Below are 15,983 nucleotides of genomic sequence, written 5' to 3'. Positions count from 1 at the left end.
GGGAGGCAGGATTCATTACACCGAGCAGAGAGACAAAGAGGAAGCGTCGCGCAGCCGGCTGCTTGTGTCTGCCGCGGCGACGTCCTCGCCGGTGCCAGGGCTTCCCTCCTGGGCAGGCGCGGGGTCAGCAGGCAGCGGCGGCGATGCCAGGACCTTTGCAGAAGGTTTTCAGGGTCCTTGTCTTGCTGCAACCCTGCTGCGTGGTTTTCTAGGAGGTGATGTTTTCTGTGCGGGAAGCTGGAGGAGCAGATATCACCTACAGCTGCCCTGGTATGGATTTACCCTCAGCATGCTTTGCTAGGCTGTTTTCCTAGGATATATCCCACCGTCTGGGCTGGGGTTTTGGTGTAAGTCGAACGCTGAGGTGGTCATCCGTAGGTCACAGCCTGCAGTTTGGGCAATCGATCCAAGGCTTGTTACCGTCACCGGCGCAGGGCTCGGGGAACCTGTCAATGCTGTCAATGTTATCGAGCAGTTTTTGCAGCCCAGGCTCAGCTGCTGGTCTGTGCCGGGAAGGCTGCTCCAGACAGGGCCGGGCTCCTGTGACTGCAGCACCTCTGCTGCTGGCTCGCAGCATCCCAAAACCACCAGGCAGGGACCCGACCGTCCCTGGGCTTGCGACCTCTCCCAACTGCACAGGTCCAGGAGGAATCCAGTTGGATGCCTCAGCTGGCACCAGGCCTGGCACCAGCCCTCTGCTTGCTTGGCTCAACAGCCAACCTGGATGCTTGGAAAAAAAACAGAAAGGCTGCGTCGCTGCCCTGTGTGCCACCCAGCATCCCCTTCACGGCGCCACGGGTTTTGTGTGAATCTCACGGCAGGAGAGGGATACAGGGCTTCCATCCCCGGTGTGACCCAGGGGAACTGGGCGGAACAAGACAGTGGGACCGTGGGGTGGAGCCGGCAGAGCCGCTTGTTTCTTAAGTGCAAAGACAGGAATCCAGTGACCTTTGGCGGATTTCATAGCCTGGCAGGCTCATGTAATTGAAGCCGGTGATAATTTGTCATGGCTCTAGGCTCTCCCTATCTATTCCACTCCCGCTCGCTCCCTCTGTCTCTTACTCTCTGTTTCTCTGTCCTTCCCCAGGATCTCATTACCTCTGTGCCTCTCTTTTACTCTCAGCTGTAGCCCTTCCCGGCACGAGGAGGCACCTCGGGATCTATTCATCTTCGAGGGATTTAGGTCTGGCCTGTTGCGGTACTGTCCCCACATCCATTATCCAAGACAATCTCTTTCTTCCTGTGGCCAGGAGACCTGCACCCACCAGAAAATTCCAGATCCAAAAGTAATCATAAATAATGCATTGCTGCTGTCAATAAATACCCCCAGAGCAGCACTGAGCTCTGAATCCCGACTTCCCACCCCCATCAGGTGAAGGTTGAAGCAACATTATCATTTTTATTTAAATTCCCTCGTAGGTGGCAGGTTCAATGCTATTAACATATTTCAATTCAAGCCATTCTTATTTTAATTAGCCTTAAGTAATTAGTTCTAATTCATCGCCATTTTTTGCTCTGCATATTTTGGGTTATTTACTTCCCTTGCTAAGTAACAATTTGATGTAATTATGTGCTACTCATTCTTTCTATTTACATATGCTCGCTCACTCAGATTTCCTCGTTGAAATTTCAACAGATCCTTTGAATTCCCTCTTGAATTGTTTTCTGAGTTGTCAGCGGTGTGGAAATTGTGGGGTGGCGAGAGAATCGATCCTCTTCTGTGGACATCCCCGGTGCCAAAGGCAGTGACAGCGCGTGGGAGCACCTGGGCTGGCAGCAGGCTGCTCTTGGCAGGGGAGGTTCATTGCCAGGCTTTGTTTCTGGGAGTCTGGATTCACATAGGAGAGGAGTTTGGGGACCGTATCCAGCACTCTCTGTCTTCCTCTTGGGCTGCTTTAGTCCTGATGCCAAGGGGACCAGTCGCTGCTGCTGCTTCCCTTCATTTTCTTTGCACAGCCAAATATGCTTGTGAATGGCCTGGTTTCCAGAAGTGCTGAGCCTCCATCCCCAAAAAACGTGCCTTATAAAATGCTTCATTTTTTAGACATTTTGAGTACTTTGAGCAAATTTGCCATGTTTTTATACATCAGTTTCGTATCTGGAATGTACATTTATCTCGGCAGCCATTTTCCTGAGTCTTCCCAAGGACCACACTCTTGTCTACATCCTCTCTCCTCAAGGGTTGCCCTTCTCTTAGCACCTTCTCCATAGCTGAGACTCTCAGAGGATCACAGTTCATCCATCTGAGGCTTTTTGCTGGTCAGCTGGTCTGAAATCGCCTCCTTTACTTCTTCTGAGATTGATTCTGAGAGGCCTTAATGTGGCTTCCTGCAAAAATGTGGATTTTTTGCTCACAGAGTGTGTACATACATGTGCGCACCCCTAGCAACTTTTAAGTGCGTTGCCCAATTCCAGCCGAATCTGATGGAAGGTAGCGGGCTCGCAGACAGCAAGTTCCCTCAAGGTTTGAGCAGACAGGCAGAGGTAGAAGAGAGATGCCCTACTTCTACTGAGGAAAAAGCTGCCATGTTGTACAGAGCCTTTATGGGATGCTGGTGAATCCATTCGGGAGACAGCTCACATCTCAGCACCCCACCCAGAGGACTTCAATCAGCACACACACCTGCTCTGGTGCCCGTGTCAGTCAAGCTGAAGGAAAGCTGGATTTCCTAGTTCTGGTGCTCATGGTGCTGCTTGTTTTCTCAACTAGCTTTCCCACGGAAGTCTTATCAGCCCCTGGAATCCATGTCCCATTAACGAACGCTGTTTGCTTCATGAATATGCATGTTCGCGATGTGTAGCATCGGCTTAACCACTCCCATAGAAGTTGATAATAAAACTCCTGCTGACTTCAAAGAGAATCGAGGCAGGCAGTGCCGAGCGCTTTGGAAAATCCCACCCCTGGTTGTTATTTTATTTTTAACACATTTACTCAGGAGCTGTGGGATGGAGCTAAATACTCAAGAATGAGGAATGAGGAGAAAAAAAAAAAAAAAGAAAAGATCAAAGAGCTGAAAATGAAAACTCGGATTCCGAAGTAAATATTTAACAGTCTGTCCTTGGATCTAAGGTTCACAGTGGCAGCAATTCTTCTCCTGTGTGAGGAAGGGTCACAGGTTGCTTCAGTCAGGTACGAGAGATTCGCACACCTCAGTCCGGCCTCCATCCGTGATCTGCTCACAGAGGCTACCAGTGGAGGTGGAGGTCTGAAAAACACAAAGCTTGGGACCTTCAGACTTAGAATCCACGTCCATGGATTGCAGTGGAATTGCTCCCTTAATTTTTGCCCCCCTCACTTGGGTTTTCCATGTCTAGGAGGGTTCAGAGAGGGATTTGTCCCCCCCTGCAGGCACTGGGACAAGGCTAAGAATCGAAGCATCCAACAAGCTCTCAGCTCTGCAAACTGTCCGGCTACAAGTCTCTTCGATCCCATCTTAAATGCTCCATTCTCCCACTCCTCTCTCATTTCGTGCTTTGCAGGAAAAAGACACCGCTGAGTTTTACAGCTCTTCAGCTTGTTTTTCAGATGAATTTTGCTCTCAGGTCTCCATTTGCCCCATGCTTGGTGCCACAGCTTCCGAAGTGCCATGGGGAGGTGGCAGGATCCCCAGTGCCAGCCGAGGCAGCAGGGCACTAAGCCACACGCATCCAGCTGCCTCCAGGGAGGCGTAAGCACGTGCTTAAAACCCTAACACGTGTGCGTGATTTCACCTGGGAGAGCTCCTGTGTGTTTACCTGGTCTGCTGAATCAGGGCATGTTCTCCTTGCAGGGACTTTGTGTTTTAGTGCTAGCTATTTTGGTATCTTCTTCTCCTAAGATTATTTCCAGTGGAGAGAACACAATATTTTTCATTCCAGCAGTATTTTTGGTAACAGTTACTATTTCCTGACAATATGTCTGTATTTTAGGACAAAACCAAATTACATGTTGGAAGCTCCTCTCCACACTGCAGTTTCTCCAGCGCTACTCACGAGTCAGTAACATCAAGACCATAATCTGGAAGAGGCACAATAGAAGCTATATTAAGTTTTATACAGCCTTGCCATCAAATTACATGCAATAGCTACTTGATCAAGTTATTTTATCAATCCATTTTTGCCAGTGTGAAGGCAATTGCTTCTTTCTTGATGGTTAATTTTTTTTTTTAACTCAGTCTTTGCAGGGGTTTTACCTATAGTTTTTGCCTGATAATAGCAGAATTCCCCTGCTCAGAAATATTTCAATACAATATGATTTTGTAGTTGCAAAGTTACATAATAAGGGGTATAGGCAAAGAGGGCCCTCTCACTGTTACTCATTTTAATTGTTTTTCTTTTTTTCTTTTTTTTTCCTTTTATTATCTGTTCCTTGAAATTAAGTCTATAAAAATCTTGACAGCAGTTAGGGCTCGATGCTGTCAAGAAGTCATGCTAAATGCACTGACAAATATTTTCTTCTTTTGCTCTCCTGCCTGTCACCACGCTCCAAAAGTCTGTAAATTTACAATCCAACTTCTGCAGAGTTAAAACCTGTCTTTTCAGCTCAGTAGATCACAGTTAAAATCTGACTCCCTGACTACACCATGTAATGATTATTAGAGCACAAATCCTATGTACTTTGTGTAATGTCTTCTTCTAGGCTGTTTTCCTGATGATCAAGTTCTTTAGGAGAAAATAGGAGGATCATAATTGTGGAAAATTGTATTATCTTGTATCTTGTGACCATCTTTTTTTTTTTTTTTTTAAAGAGTTCATTTTCCCTTGCTCTATACCTTGTACAAACTTTGCACTGATGTAATTAACTCCATTTGGTATAGGTCAGCACAAGCCTGGTGTTATCTTATACGACAGATTTTTCTTGTGGACAGATTCCTTACAATTGGTCATGAAAAGACCTAGAGAGATGGAAGGATTCTCCAGTTGGATTTAATACAAATTATACCTAACTTCCATCCCACATATCCATTGTTCTTCTGACAGTATTTTTATTTGAAGTGTGATATATTTGGTATAATAGGTTTTATTAATTAAAAATAAAGGATAATTATATTTGAACATTTTTCATAGTATCAAAGAGATCTTGGATAGTTGTTGAAGTAACTAACAGAATAAGTAGACATCAGGAATAAATGAGTTCATACAAATGTTGTATTATCTACCTAGTTGGAAACTGCATACTTTGTTCTAAGTTGCAGTTTAATTCTGAAATTTATGAAAAAGCACCCTGTGGGATAAAACTTTTCAATGAATTAAATCTCTCCCATAAGTGTTTACTTGTTTGTTTGTTTTTTTATCTCTATGGACAGAAGATTACAGCTTTTGTTTTGAGATTCACAAGTCATCATCACATGCAATCGTTACTTTTTTGAGTACTTATTTTTGAACCCGTTATCTGTTGTACACTAGTTAATTCTTGTAAATCTAAAGAAATATTTGGAAGCAGGATGGCATCAGAAATATGGAAATATAGCATCTGGGTTGAAAGGGCTGGTTTTTCAAATTATTTTGTTCTGCCAGATGAACAGATGCAGTGAAAACAGACAGCCTTATCTGCAGCCTTCCTTTTGGGGAGATTAAATGAGTGAATCATCTATCAAAACGTTATTTTATTTGATTAAATATAAGATATTTATAGCATTTCTAAATATACGCCAAATCCAGACAAAAAAGGGAATGTTCACAAGGAATGGCCACTCTACACTGTCAGATGCTTTTACTGTACCCCAAAATATTTTTAAATCCCTCTTTCTAAACTTAGGTTGAGTGGATGCAGTTCACTGTGCATTGAGGGTGTTTAACAGATGACATTCCTGGTGCTAATATCTTGGTCTGGTTCTGTGGGCTGAAGGCATGTTTGCTGGTAGGTTTCCCTTTGTTTCATTTCAAATTAATGACAACATAGCACACAGTTTTCAAGAGTCTACCTTTTTCTTATGTTTTGGTACAAATTCTCAAATGGATACCTGCCTAAAAATTTAGCAATGGAATAATATAAGAATTTGTAGCTTACAGGAAATGATAAGATTTTGTCATTTGTTTGCGTTCTGAGTAGAATGATATTAAGTTAATTTGAGAGAATATTTCACGTTAATTTCGATGTCGCTTAGATATGAATGTTTGAAGATTTAATTTTGTGTTAAAAATAGAAATGAAAAACTCCCCAGAAGTCTCGAAATGAAAAGTTTGATTTATTCAAATATTTCTTTTAATATTATTTTTTTTATATGTGATTTTGACAGTACTAATTTGTGTCAGGAGAAATTTCAGTTTTGTTCAAATGTGACTTTCTGGTGGGAAAGTATCCTAGCATTGCCTGACTGCAAAGCCAACTGGTCACAAGCCTTGCCAGGAATTAAAAAAACTTTTAGCCCTTTGAGCATTGGTTTGATAGCATGGTGTTGGGACTTTTTTTTTTTTTTTTGTCTTTTCCCTGTGTGAGTTGCATACTCTTATTTAAATAGTTTTGCGTTTGTTCTGAAAAATTTCCATATTTTTGTTCATATATATAAGCTCCCTTGTAAGAAGGCATATGAAATTCTTTTATCTTACTGCCCCTTTCATGGAAATCTCATTTGGCCATTTTTATTTGTGATTTTTCCTTTTCCCTTGATTATGTATTGAGATTTCTGTTAGACTTTTTAGTATTCTTTCTTGCTTGTGGTTTACAGCGTTCTTCTTTGGAGCTTGAAGGCTTTGTATTTCTTTATCAAGGGAGGAAGTTTTTTGTAGCTATATTTTCTTTACATTGTTAGCAATTCCAAGAATTTTCCTGAAATAAGAGCTTTCACTGCTTCTTGTAAGATAACATCATGAGTAATCCTGAGTCATTTAATTTTACATATTCTAAAATATCTTTTCTAAGATGGTCATACTGACATTTGTGTTCTCTGTCAACATAGTATTTAATACTGAGTCTAATGCTGTGTTTTCCCTGCTTTCCAGAGAACAATCTGAACCAAAAATATTCTGTTATCTGAATGTTTTCGATCAAATATTCAAATGCTGGTATGTAAGATGATTATTGACTTTTTACTTAAATGATGTAGTCTTCTGCAGAAATCGATTTCTTATATATTCACCAGCTGTATTCAGGAACTAGCATTTGGCTAGCACTTTTCAGGATTTAAAATAGAAAAATCTCTCATGTGGTGTCTTTCCTTAGGAGATCTCCAATACTTCACAGTAACATTATCCTGTTTTTAAATATGGGGAAATTGAGGCGCAGCTGTAGAAACTTGTCCCAGGTCACTCAATGGCTGAAGCAGGCAGAAAAAGAGAAACCAAGCTGAAAAGGAGAAACCAAGCCATCAGCGCTGAATCCGTCCTCCTGGGCTGTCTTTAAGTAAATCTGTTCCATTTACAGCAATCTAATTTATATCACTAGGTTGTGAGAAGTGTGTGTGTCATGCACGTGTGTGTATCTCGATAGATAGCTGCACAGTCCCACACATCTATGTTACTTTTACTGCCAGACAATGAGCCGAAGTCTTGCTCAGCCCTCTCTTGAACACATTCCCATGAGCACCATGAACAGCCCCTTAAATAATCATGATCCATCTTGATTTTCCAGGTAAGACAGGGAAAAGCACTGTTTCTTCGGACTGGTGCAAGCCAATTGGTATAGAGAACCGAAGTCCCCGAGCTGTTTCCCTGGCTCCTAAGGGACCCCTGGGCTTCCAGCTGCCAGCTCTTTGTCATCAGCTGCATTCTCTGGCATTCTCTCCGGCAGTAGTACAACCAAGGAAAGAGCATACATTTTTCTCCTTGTGAATCAAACCCACTACTCTGTATAGTGAAAAAAAACCACTCCACCTCTGTCTTTAGCCTCTTGAATTTTATTTGCACTCCTCTTGTGTGTTTGTTGGACTCGGAGAAGGGCTCTGACATGCTTCTCATAGATTAACTGCTTCTTCAGAACCACCTGCAAGTATTTCCTTTAGAAAGCTATTTATGAATGGCAGTCTGGCCTTCCTCTGGTAACCCCTCCATCCATTTATTCCCCTATTTCTATTTCATTTTCTCATGTTGATCTTTGAAGTGGCAATGTCTGGTTTTCCTGTGGGGTTACTGCAGCCCTGTGCAGTTCTGGGCTTTGCACAGATAGCCTGCCCGTGCTATACTGCAGCAATGGAAGCTGGAGGAGTTTGGCACGATGGCTCTGAGACGTGTGTAGATCCTTTCCGAAAGGACTGAAATTGGCAGCCACTACAGTCATGGCAATAATAATCTCATTGGTTTCTGGAAGATTCATAGTGAGAATCCCTCTTGAGAATAGTGGGATTACTTTTAGAGTTGCATTAGCAATAGGAATTGGACAGCTAACACCACTCTTGTCTCCACATTCTGTTTTGATGTTTTAAAAGGAGTCTTTCAACCACAGTGGTTATACTGTGTCCACCTCATCCACATAGCTCCTTCTCCTTTGTAGGTTATTATGATTGATCCCAGCCTAGAGCAAAGCTGAGAATGGAGACATTTCTGTACAAAATAGCTCTCAAGGTGGTAACCAAACCCTTAAAATTGCAAGACATGTCTGCTTGAAAATGGGAAGATGGCTACAAGAATACATCTGATTTTTCAGAACTTGTTGATTTTTGGATATTTGGGAGTGCTAATCTCAGGAAAGCCCAAACTCAGTAAAAGGCTTGACCTTTTTGAAAGGCTACACTCAGATGTAGCCCAGTCCTTACTTTCCTCCCAGGACTGCAAAATTACAACTTGCAGGTGATGCTTTGGAAAGGATTGGATCTGATCTGTGACTTTTATGTGACACAAATGATTTAGATGAGATGATCAGGCACCAGAGCATCTCCAGGTCTCAGTTAAATATTAAGACCACCGCAGTGTGTGCCCATCAGGAGGAGAGGGGATTTCTGCTTGTCCATCTCCTGCCTGCAGAGAGCTCTGCTTCTCTCGAATCCTCTCCCTGTAGGCACTGGCCAAGTGCTCCCAACCTACCATTGCCGTGACAGCGCACTGCCACAACTCGGGTTGCTCTCACCAGTCAAGCACTGCCTAATTTAGTAATCCAAAGGTTAAGTGTCTAGGCTAAGTTCATCATCTAGACTCCTCCATAGTGGTAGAGAAAGTTCAACACCTCCAGAATGTAATTCATCCCATCCAAAAATAGATGTCTAAGACAGGAAGAATGAATCACTCTCTGGGGGTTGGTGTGCCTCTCTGTTCACTGATGATAAAAGAAGTCTAGACAATTACCTTAACCTAGACATCCAGCTGCAAGACACCTTCAGCTGTATGAGATCTAGCTATGCTTTCAGGTCCCTAAAGACAGATTTCAAAACCCCCGTTGAAATGCGAAGCAGCTTTCCGATTTCCCTGCAGCTTTCAAGATGAAGTCACTTTTGACAATCAGACTTCTTCTGTCTCAGTGAGACACATATGGCAGTTTTACCATAACTGAATAGCTTTTTAATGAAAGGGTTTTCACCCTCAGTCCCATCTGGGAATTGTCCATGGGAAGTTGATGATGGTTTAAGGACTATTTCTTCCTATTACTTGCTGAATCATTGCCATCATTAAATATTGCTGCATAATTTCCTCACAAGGAGCCTGTTCCACGTAGATAATATTCAGAATGTGGTCCCCATTGGTTACTTTGATTGAATACATGCCACACAGCATGTCCTCCATGAGCAGGAGGACAACTCTTCAGCTGGTCGGTTGCGAAGCTCCCATTTGTGAGTTCATTTCTCACGGTCCAAAGTCCATCTCTCATCCTCGCTTCCGATGTCATATCTCCTCATTTTTGCCTCCCTGTGCACTCATTTTTTTTAAAAGCATTTGGGGAAAGTTAGACAGGGAAAGTCAAGGGATAATTGCAGAAGGAAAGGGAAAAAGCAAGAAGAGTATAAGGCAGAGCAGAGCATCCACAGACCCCTGAAGAGGCTGCGGTAGAGGCAGCTGAGAGGAGGCACAGCCTCTCACACTGGACAAGCACAGAGCTGCCATTTCTGTTTGCTATTGCCTGTTTTAAAGATTCAATTGAACATGAAAACATAGTCTTGCAAGGTAAACATTGATATGGTTTCACTATTATGGTTAACAAAAAACACGCCCTTTTTTGTGATACCTTTTGTCCCCCTCTTCAGGGGGCAGGCAGTAAGTTGAGTCCTGAAAAGGATTATTTTTTTTTTTTGGCATGAGTATGTCAATTTTCTACTTGCCAGGAAAAATAATTTGCCCAGTGATGTTACAGGTGTCTCTTGGCCTCCCCTGCCAAGACATCTGCCCACTGCTGCCCGCGGGATCACACGGTGCCGTCCGAGCCGAAGCGATGGATGCCGTTCACTCTGGGAGATCCCTGCTTCAGCCCTCGCTGTGTCAGCTCTGAGCGCAGCCTGCCAAGATTCGAGCAAATATTCAAGAAAAGGTTGAGGTATTCACTGAGCTTGAACTATTGTACAAGAAATACCCTGAAGCAAAAACAGAGCTATGAGACACCATCACACGGAGTCGCTTCCCCCACCCCGGCAGGCACCATGCCGTACCAGACAAACTCCCCCAGATAGGATCCAGGCAGAGATGTTTGCTTAACACAGCAGCTCTTTGAAAAGGCAAATAAATGGACAGTGAAGCTACACAGACATGTCACTGTGCAGCGATTTCCGTTTAGCATTTACGTTTAGTGCCAGGAAAGCCTGACTCATGAATATGAAATCAGAAGGAAGGGAAGAATGCAGTTGTTCATTATTAGAGCTTCGAATTGGGCATGTGCTGGAAATTAGCATTGAAAACCACATAGGTTAAAAAGAAAGGGGCTGGCTCCAACAGTCCAGGAGGCTCAAAGACCCCAGCTTTGCGGCTGGGGGAATGTGCTTTAGTGGAGCTTTGCCCCAGCAACAGGCCCTGCCCAGGGGATGTTACCGCTGGAGAAGGATCCTGAAGCTCGGTGCTCCCCGTGGTGAGGCTCTTGCTCACACATAGGTGGGGGAAGGCAGGTCAAGAATATTCTTGGAAGTCCTCCAAATATATATCAAGGCGATGGTGAGCAAAGGCAAGGCAAAAGAGCCATTTAATAATTGTCAGAAATAAGAGAAATAAATGAGCGCGACCTCCAAGGGAAAGGAGCAACCAGCTGTCTTCCTCCAGCCATGTCGGTGGGACATCCTTCTTCTTCCTGTAGCTATTTCCCCTTGCAAAAAACGAGCATGTTCTGCCTTAAGGCCCTGGCACCAGGGCCCAGGGAAGGATTGGCCCCCTGCAGTCCGTGGGTCAGAAGTGCGTCAGAGCAGATGCTGTCCCAGCAAATATTGTTGATGGTGCCAGGAAGGAAGAAGCAGGTAGAGATGCTGCTGCGGGGTGGCGAGGGCTTGATTTCCAGAGCAGCTCTTTGCACATAACCCTGGGAGCGGCTCAAGGCAGCGAGGAAGCATGCCATCCCCGCTATTGTCTTCGTCTGAAGCCGCCCAGCTGTGCTCTATAACTACCAATCTATTTCCTTGCATCTTGGTAATTCCAGTGCCCTTAAAATATTACAAGAGCCAATCTACCAGCATGGGGCAGAGCAGCTCACAGCACTGGCAAACCTTCAGCGGATGCTCCGGGTCCAGAGCACCAGAGATGCCGTAACAGCAGCCACACGAGGGACGTGGGACCAGGCGGATCTGCCAGGGCGCTCCTCACCCAAGTGTCCCCGTGCCACCTCCGTTGTCACCTCGGGTGACAACACCCAGTCACAGCTGTTTTGCAGACTCAGGCTTTCCCCAGGCCTGGGCCACGGGAAGCTGCCTGGCAGGGCTCTTCTCCACCCCCACGCCGGCTAGGACAGCTTCAGAGGGTGGTTAGCAAGCAAGGCGTGCTTGATGTGAATAATTAAAATGCCTGCTGTGCTTAAATAGTCCAGAGCCAGCCGTGGAGCCGCGTGTGTGAGCAATGGCTGTTGTCTTTAGAGGAGTCCTAAGGAAAGAGGAGGGAAGGGGACGGATAGCCAGTGGGATGCTCCATCAGGAGGGAGGCAGGATGGTGCTGGCAGCTCCCATGGGGACGTGGGTCATCTCTACCCAGACCTGAGGGTGGGTGAACGGGCATCTCGTGGTGCCAGACTCTCCCCATGGGTCCCGCCCATGCTCCTGCTAGCAAAAAGAGGGGGGTGAAGGACGAGATGAGGTCCTGGAGGAACACAGAGCCTTGCTAAGGGGTTTTTGGCTTTGTGTTTGAAATGCAGCTCTCAGGGAGATTGCCCCTATGGGGAAAGCTTTCAAGGGGTGATGAGGAAGCAGAAGTCGAGGGAAGAAGGAGAGGCAGATTTCCTCCTTGCTGTCTGGCAACACCACCAAGAGGTTTAAGGTTTGAGAGGCGGCCAAGCTCAGCACCCACCCTGCCATCCTCTCCTGCCCTGGATCAGCTCTCCTGTCCTGCAGCATGAGGACACGGGGCAGGGGACGGGGACAGCAGGGCTGCTCTGGGGACATCGAGATGCCCCTCAGCACATGCAGCACGGGGCATGGGGACCCTCACCTGGGCACAGCCGGGGAGGATGTGCTGCCTTTTTGGAAGACATCGTTTCCCCGAGATATCAATTAGGCACCAAAATGAAAACAGTTTCTGCATGAACAATTAACAAAGAGCTTCCCACAGCCTCTCAGCAGCCGGGCTCTCTCTCAGTTCCTATGATGCTGTCGCTACCCCTAGCTGCCTCTGAGTTTTTATTACAATAGCACTGAAACCCACTGCCGAGGGGGCTTCATGCAGCAGGGAGAGATATCAAACGCCCTGTTAGTGTCAGTGCTGCTGGAGCGTGGAGCTGGGAAGCTGTAAATCATCTCTTCTTGTGAAAGAAATGGATTTCTAGGCAGGGGATGGAGGGAAAATGAAGCATTTCCCATGAGTTGGTTTCATATTGAATTAAACAATTGGTTGACCATATATATATATATATATATATATATTTGCCACAGAGAACCAGGGCAATTCTAATTTGGGGTCACTGTATAGTGATTTTTTTTCCCTCCATTTTTTTCATTCCAGCCAATGATCCAAAAAATCGGTTCTTTTCACAGCTTTGCCATAAATACCTCCAGGGCAAGCAAAAGCAGGATTTCAAGGAGAAGCAAGAAAAAAAGACTGTTGGGGGTCTGGGGCACGGCGGGGTGAGCGGGAAGGGAGGTGTGCGTGCGGGTGCGATGCGAGGAGCAGGAGCTGCCGGCTGCCCCTCGCCTGTGGTCCTTCTCCCCAGCTGAAGCTCAGCAAATGAGTCTGCCTCTCCCGCTATCGCAGAATGCTATCCGTCTAAAGATTTCCTTTAATTTAGAGCCGTGTAGAGTTTGAAAAGCCCTTCAAGTTCACTTGGGCTGATGAATTGGTAATTGAGTGTACCTGGATGTCGGTGCCGTCGGTGCCTCTCTCCGCATTTGTATCAGTCCGTGTTTGTTTTCCCGAGCTGTAAATCACTCGGAGCTTGGAGAGGCTTTTATCAAATCCTGCTAGGAGCCAGTTGCTTTCCCTTCCACAAACACATTGCTAATGCCACGTGGAACCCACTGGCTTTGCTGCTCATTTAAAAACAGTGAGGATGTTATTAAATGGAAAAAAAAATTCCTTAGCAACAGGGGGAAGGAGGAGGAACAGAATTGCTCCCATCTCTTTGGACCTTGCTCCTTCAGTCTGATATCTGTCCCATTGATCTCCTAATATGCTCTGCTTTGAAAACCTGATTTATTGCCCCGTGCTCTCTTATCTCCCTGCACGTCTCAGTCTGTTGGAGCACACGTTGTTCTCGGCTTCACTGCCAGCCGGGGCGAGTTGTCACCTCCTCAGCTGCCAACCGTTGCCCCTTTCTCGTCAGGATCTGGCCCAGCCCATGGTGGGCACGGAGTGCTAAGCACCCAGTTTAAGGGAATCAGCCAGGTTCTCCAACGTAAGCTCTCCAGGTTCTCCGTCTCCTTGGTGTCCACTACTCCAGGGGCTGCTGGAGATACCCAGCACTCTCCACCAGCTGTAGAGGAAGCACAACCAAATAGCCTCAGGGTGGTATTTCATGTGTAATGCCCTCACTGACATTTAAAGGGCAGAGAGCCCAGTGGGGCCATTCCACCTGCCCAGGCTGGACGAGGATGCTCCACGTGTGGAACCAGCTCAGCTCCACATGTGGAACCAGCTCAGCTCTTCAGGCTGCGCTCGGTGGCTCCGTTCCCATCTCACCCATGCCCCTGGCTGATACTCGGTCCTGTGGCCATGGGCTAACGCTGACAGATTTGGCGAAAAGGAAATTTCAGACGAAAGAAACAGCAGTCCTGATGTGTAGTTCTGGGAGCCACTGGGGTCCTTCACCCAGCGTGGGAGCTGAACGGCGCCACGTGGCCGGCACAGCCCGCGAGCACAGCCTGCGTGCTGAATACAGATTGTTTTCGATGGGCTGCTAGGGTGCTGTTTGCTCAGGGGAAAAAATGGCAAGTTATTTCCATTAACAAACAAATGTGAGAACTTTGCAATGTGTGTGTGAACATTTCATGAACCTAAAATCAGGTGGAGTTTGCCAAAGAGATTATTCATTATGAATTGTTCATTCAGCTCTAATTGCTTGGGTCTAGCTGTTGTTAGAAGGACTGTGTGACACCTTTGTAGTACACAGTTAAGGTCAGAGAAGTGTCGGTAGAAATGACTTCATGCTAAGTCAAGCTTTTGCTGGGTGTAATGGGAATCTACCTGCTCAGCTTAGCAAGCAGAGTGAACGATGCTGCCTGAGCTCTTGTTGTCACTACGCGGCCCAGAGAGCTAATGGAGAGTGAGTTGTGCTTTATTAACTCCCACTTTCTTCGCAGAAGAAATAATTAAATTCACCTGCAGAATCCCCATCTCTCTTGCATAGTAGTGTGCAGCTTCCCTGCATCTTAGCTAACTAGATTAGAGATTACTCATGCCAGGATCACTGATGAGAAGGCACAAGCTAGAAGGGATCTGGCTTGACTTCCAGATCCCAGGTGGTATTTGCAGGACTTATGCTTAGGAAAAGCATCACTTCTTTTCTTTCCGACCTGACAAAATTTGCCCAAAAACCCAGAGGAACAAGCAACAGGGAATCCCACCATCTGTCTTTCTAACAGCATTTTCCAAAATGGAGCTACACTTTCAAGTCTCACCAGCTCTGCCTCTCACTGTACGGAATATATCCCCAGCTCAGAAATGCAAGGTTGTTTGTTCTTACCGCCACAATATTCTCATCTGACATTCGCTCTCCTGGAAATCAATCCAGCGTTCGCCTACCTGCATTCAAATACCTGTCATTGTTCTTGTGCTACTGTCCTTCTCTCTCCAATTTAGAGATTATATTTCATAACTGACCTCCAACTACCTATTGCCTCTCTGTGACACTTCTCACCCTTTGTCTACCTGATTGATTAGGCTATTATGTTTTCCACTCTCCAGATGACTTACGGATTGCCTGGTATCTGTCACGGGCTTGCTTTCCTTCTGTAATATTTATTCTTGGAGTTTTGCAATGCCCTCCGGCTGCCATTCTCTCTCCCCGCTCACTGTCCTCTGCCTGCCTCTCTTGCAAATGTCTAGTTCGGAAAAAGGAGAAGAAATCTTTTGGAAAAAAAAAAATCCTGCCTGCTGTGAGTTCACACGCATGCTGGTTAAAAAAATACTGTCATGCTTTTCAGTGGGGCTCTTTTTTTTCTCTGCATCATTTGGAGGTAACAAAAAGTCACCAAATAAGATGACGATCAGTAGTGCAGCTTGGAAGGCAGCTTTCTCCAGGAAAACTTTGACAGAGCAGGGAGCAATGCTGAGTTTAAAGAACTGTGTAGGTAGCAGGGCTCTGCCTCTGCTGGGGGAGAGGTCTGGGACTTGTCCCAGACCCATCCATCTCTCAACCAACTTGTCAAAGGCTGTCCAGCTCTGATAGCCTTCTAGGCTCTGTCCATCACTCTGATGTTTAATTAACTGCCCTGTTTGCCTGGATTTTGCGCTGAGTTTGAGCTGTCTTTCTGAAATACTTCTTAGGTCATGTCCAAATAATAATAACAGGAGGAATAATAAAA

General features: G+C 45.6%; 1 protein-coding gene across 8 annotated transcripts in view; it reads left to right on the top strand.

Annotated features, from left to right (window-relative positions):
- The window catches only part of ELFN1 (extracellular leucine rich repeat and fibronectin type III domain containing 1), a 98,838-nt gene that overhangs the window by 38,570 nt on the left and 44,285 nt on the right, over positions 1–15,983 (top strand). The window lies entirely within an intron of this gene.

The sequence above is a fragment of the Anser anser genome, assembly GCF_964211835.1.
Source record: "Anser anser genome assembly, chromosome: 15".
Classification (NCBI taxonomy): Eukaryota; Metazoa; Chordata; class Aves; order Anseriformes; family Anatidae; genus Anser; species Anser anser.
Note: the sequence above shows the minus strand (reverse complement) of the source record. Positions and strands in the feature narration are given on the sequence as shown.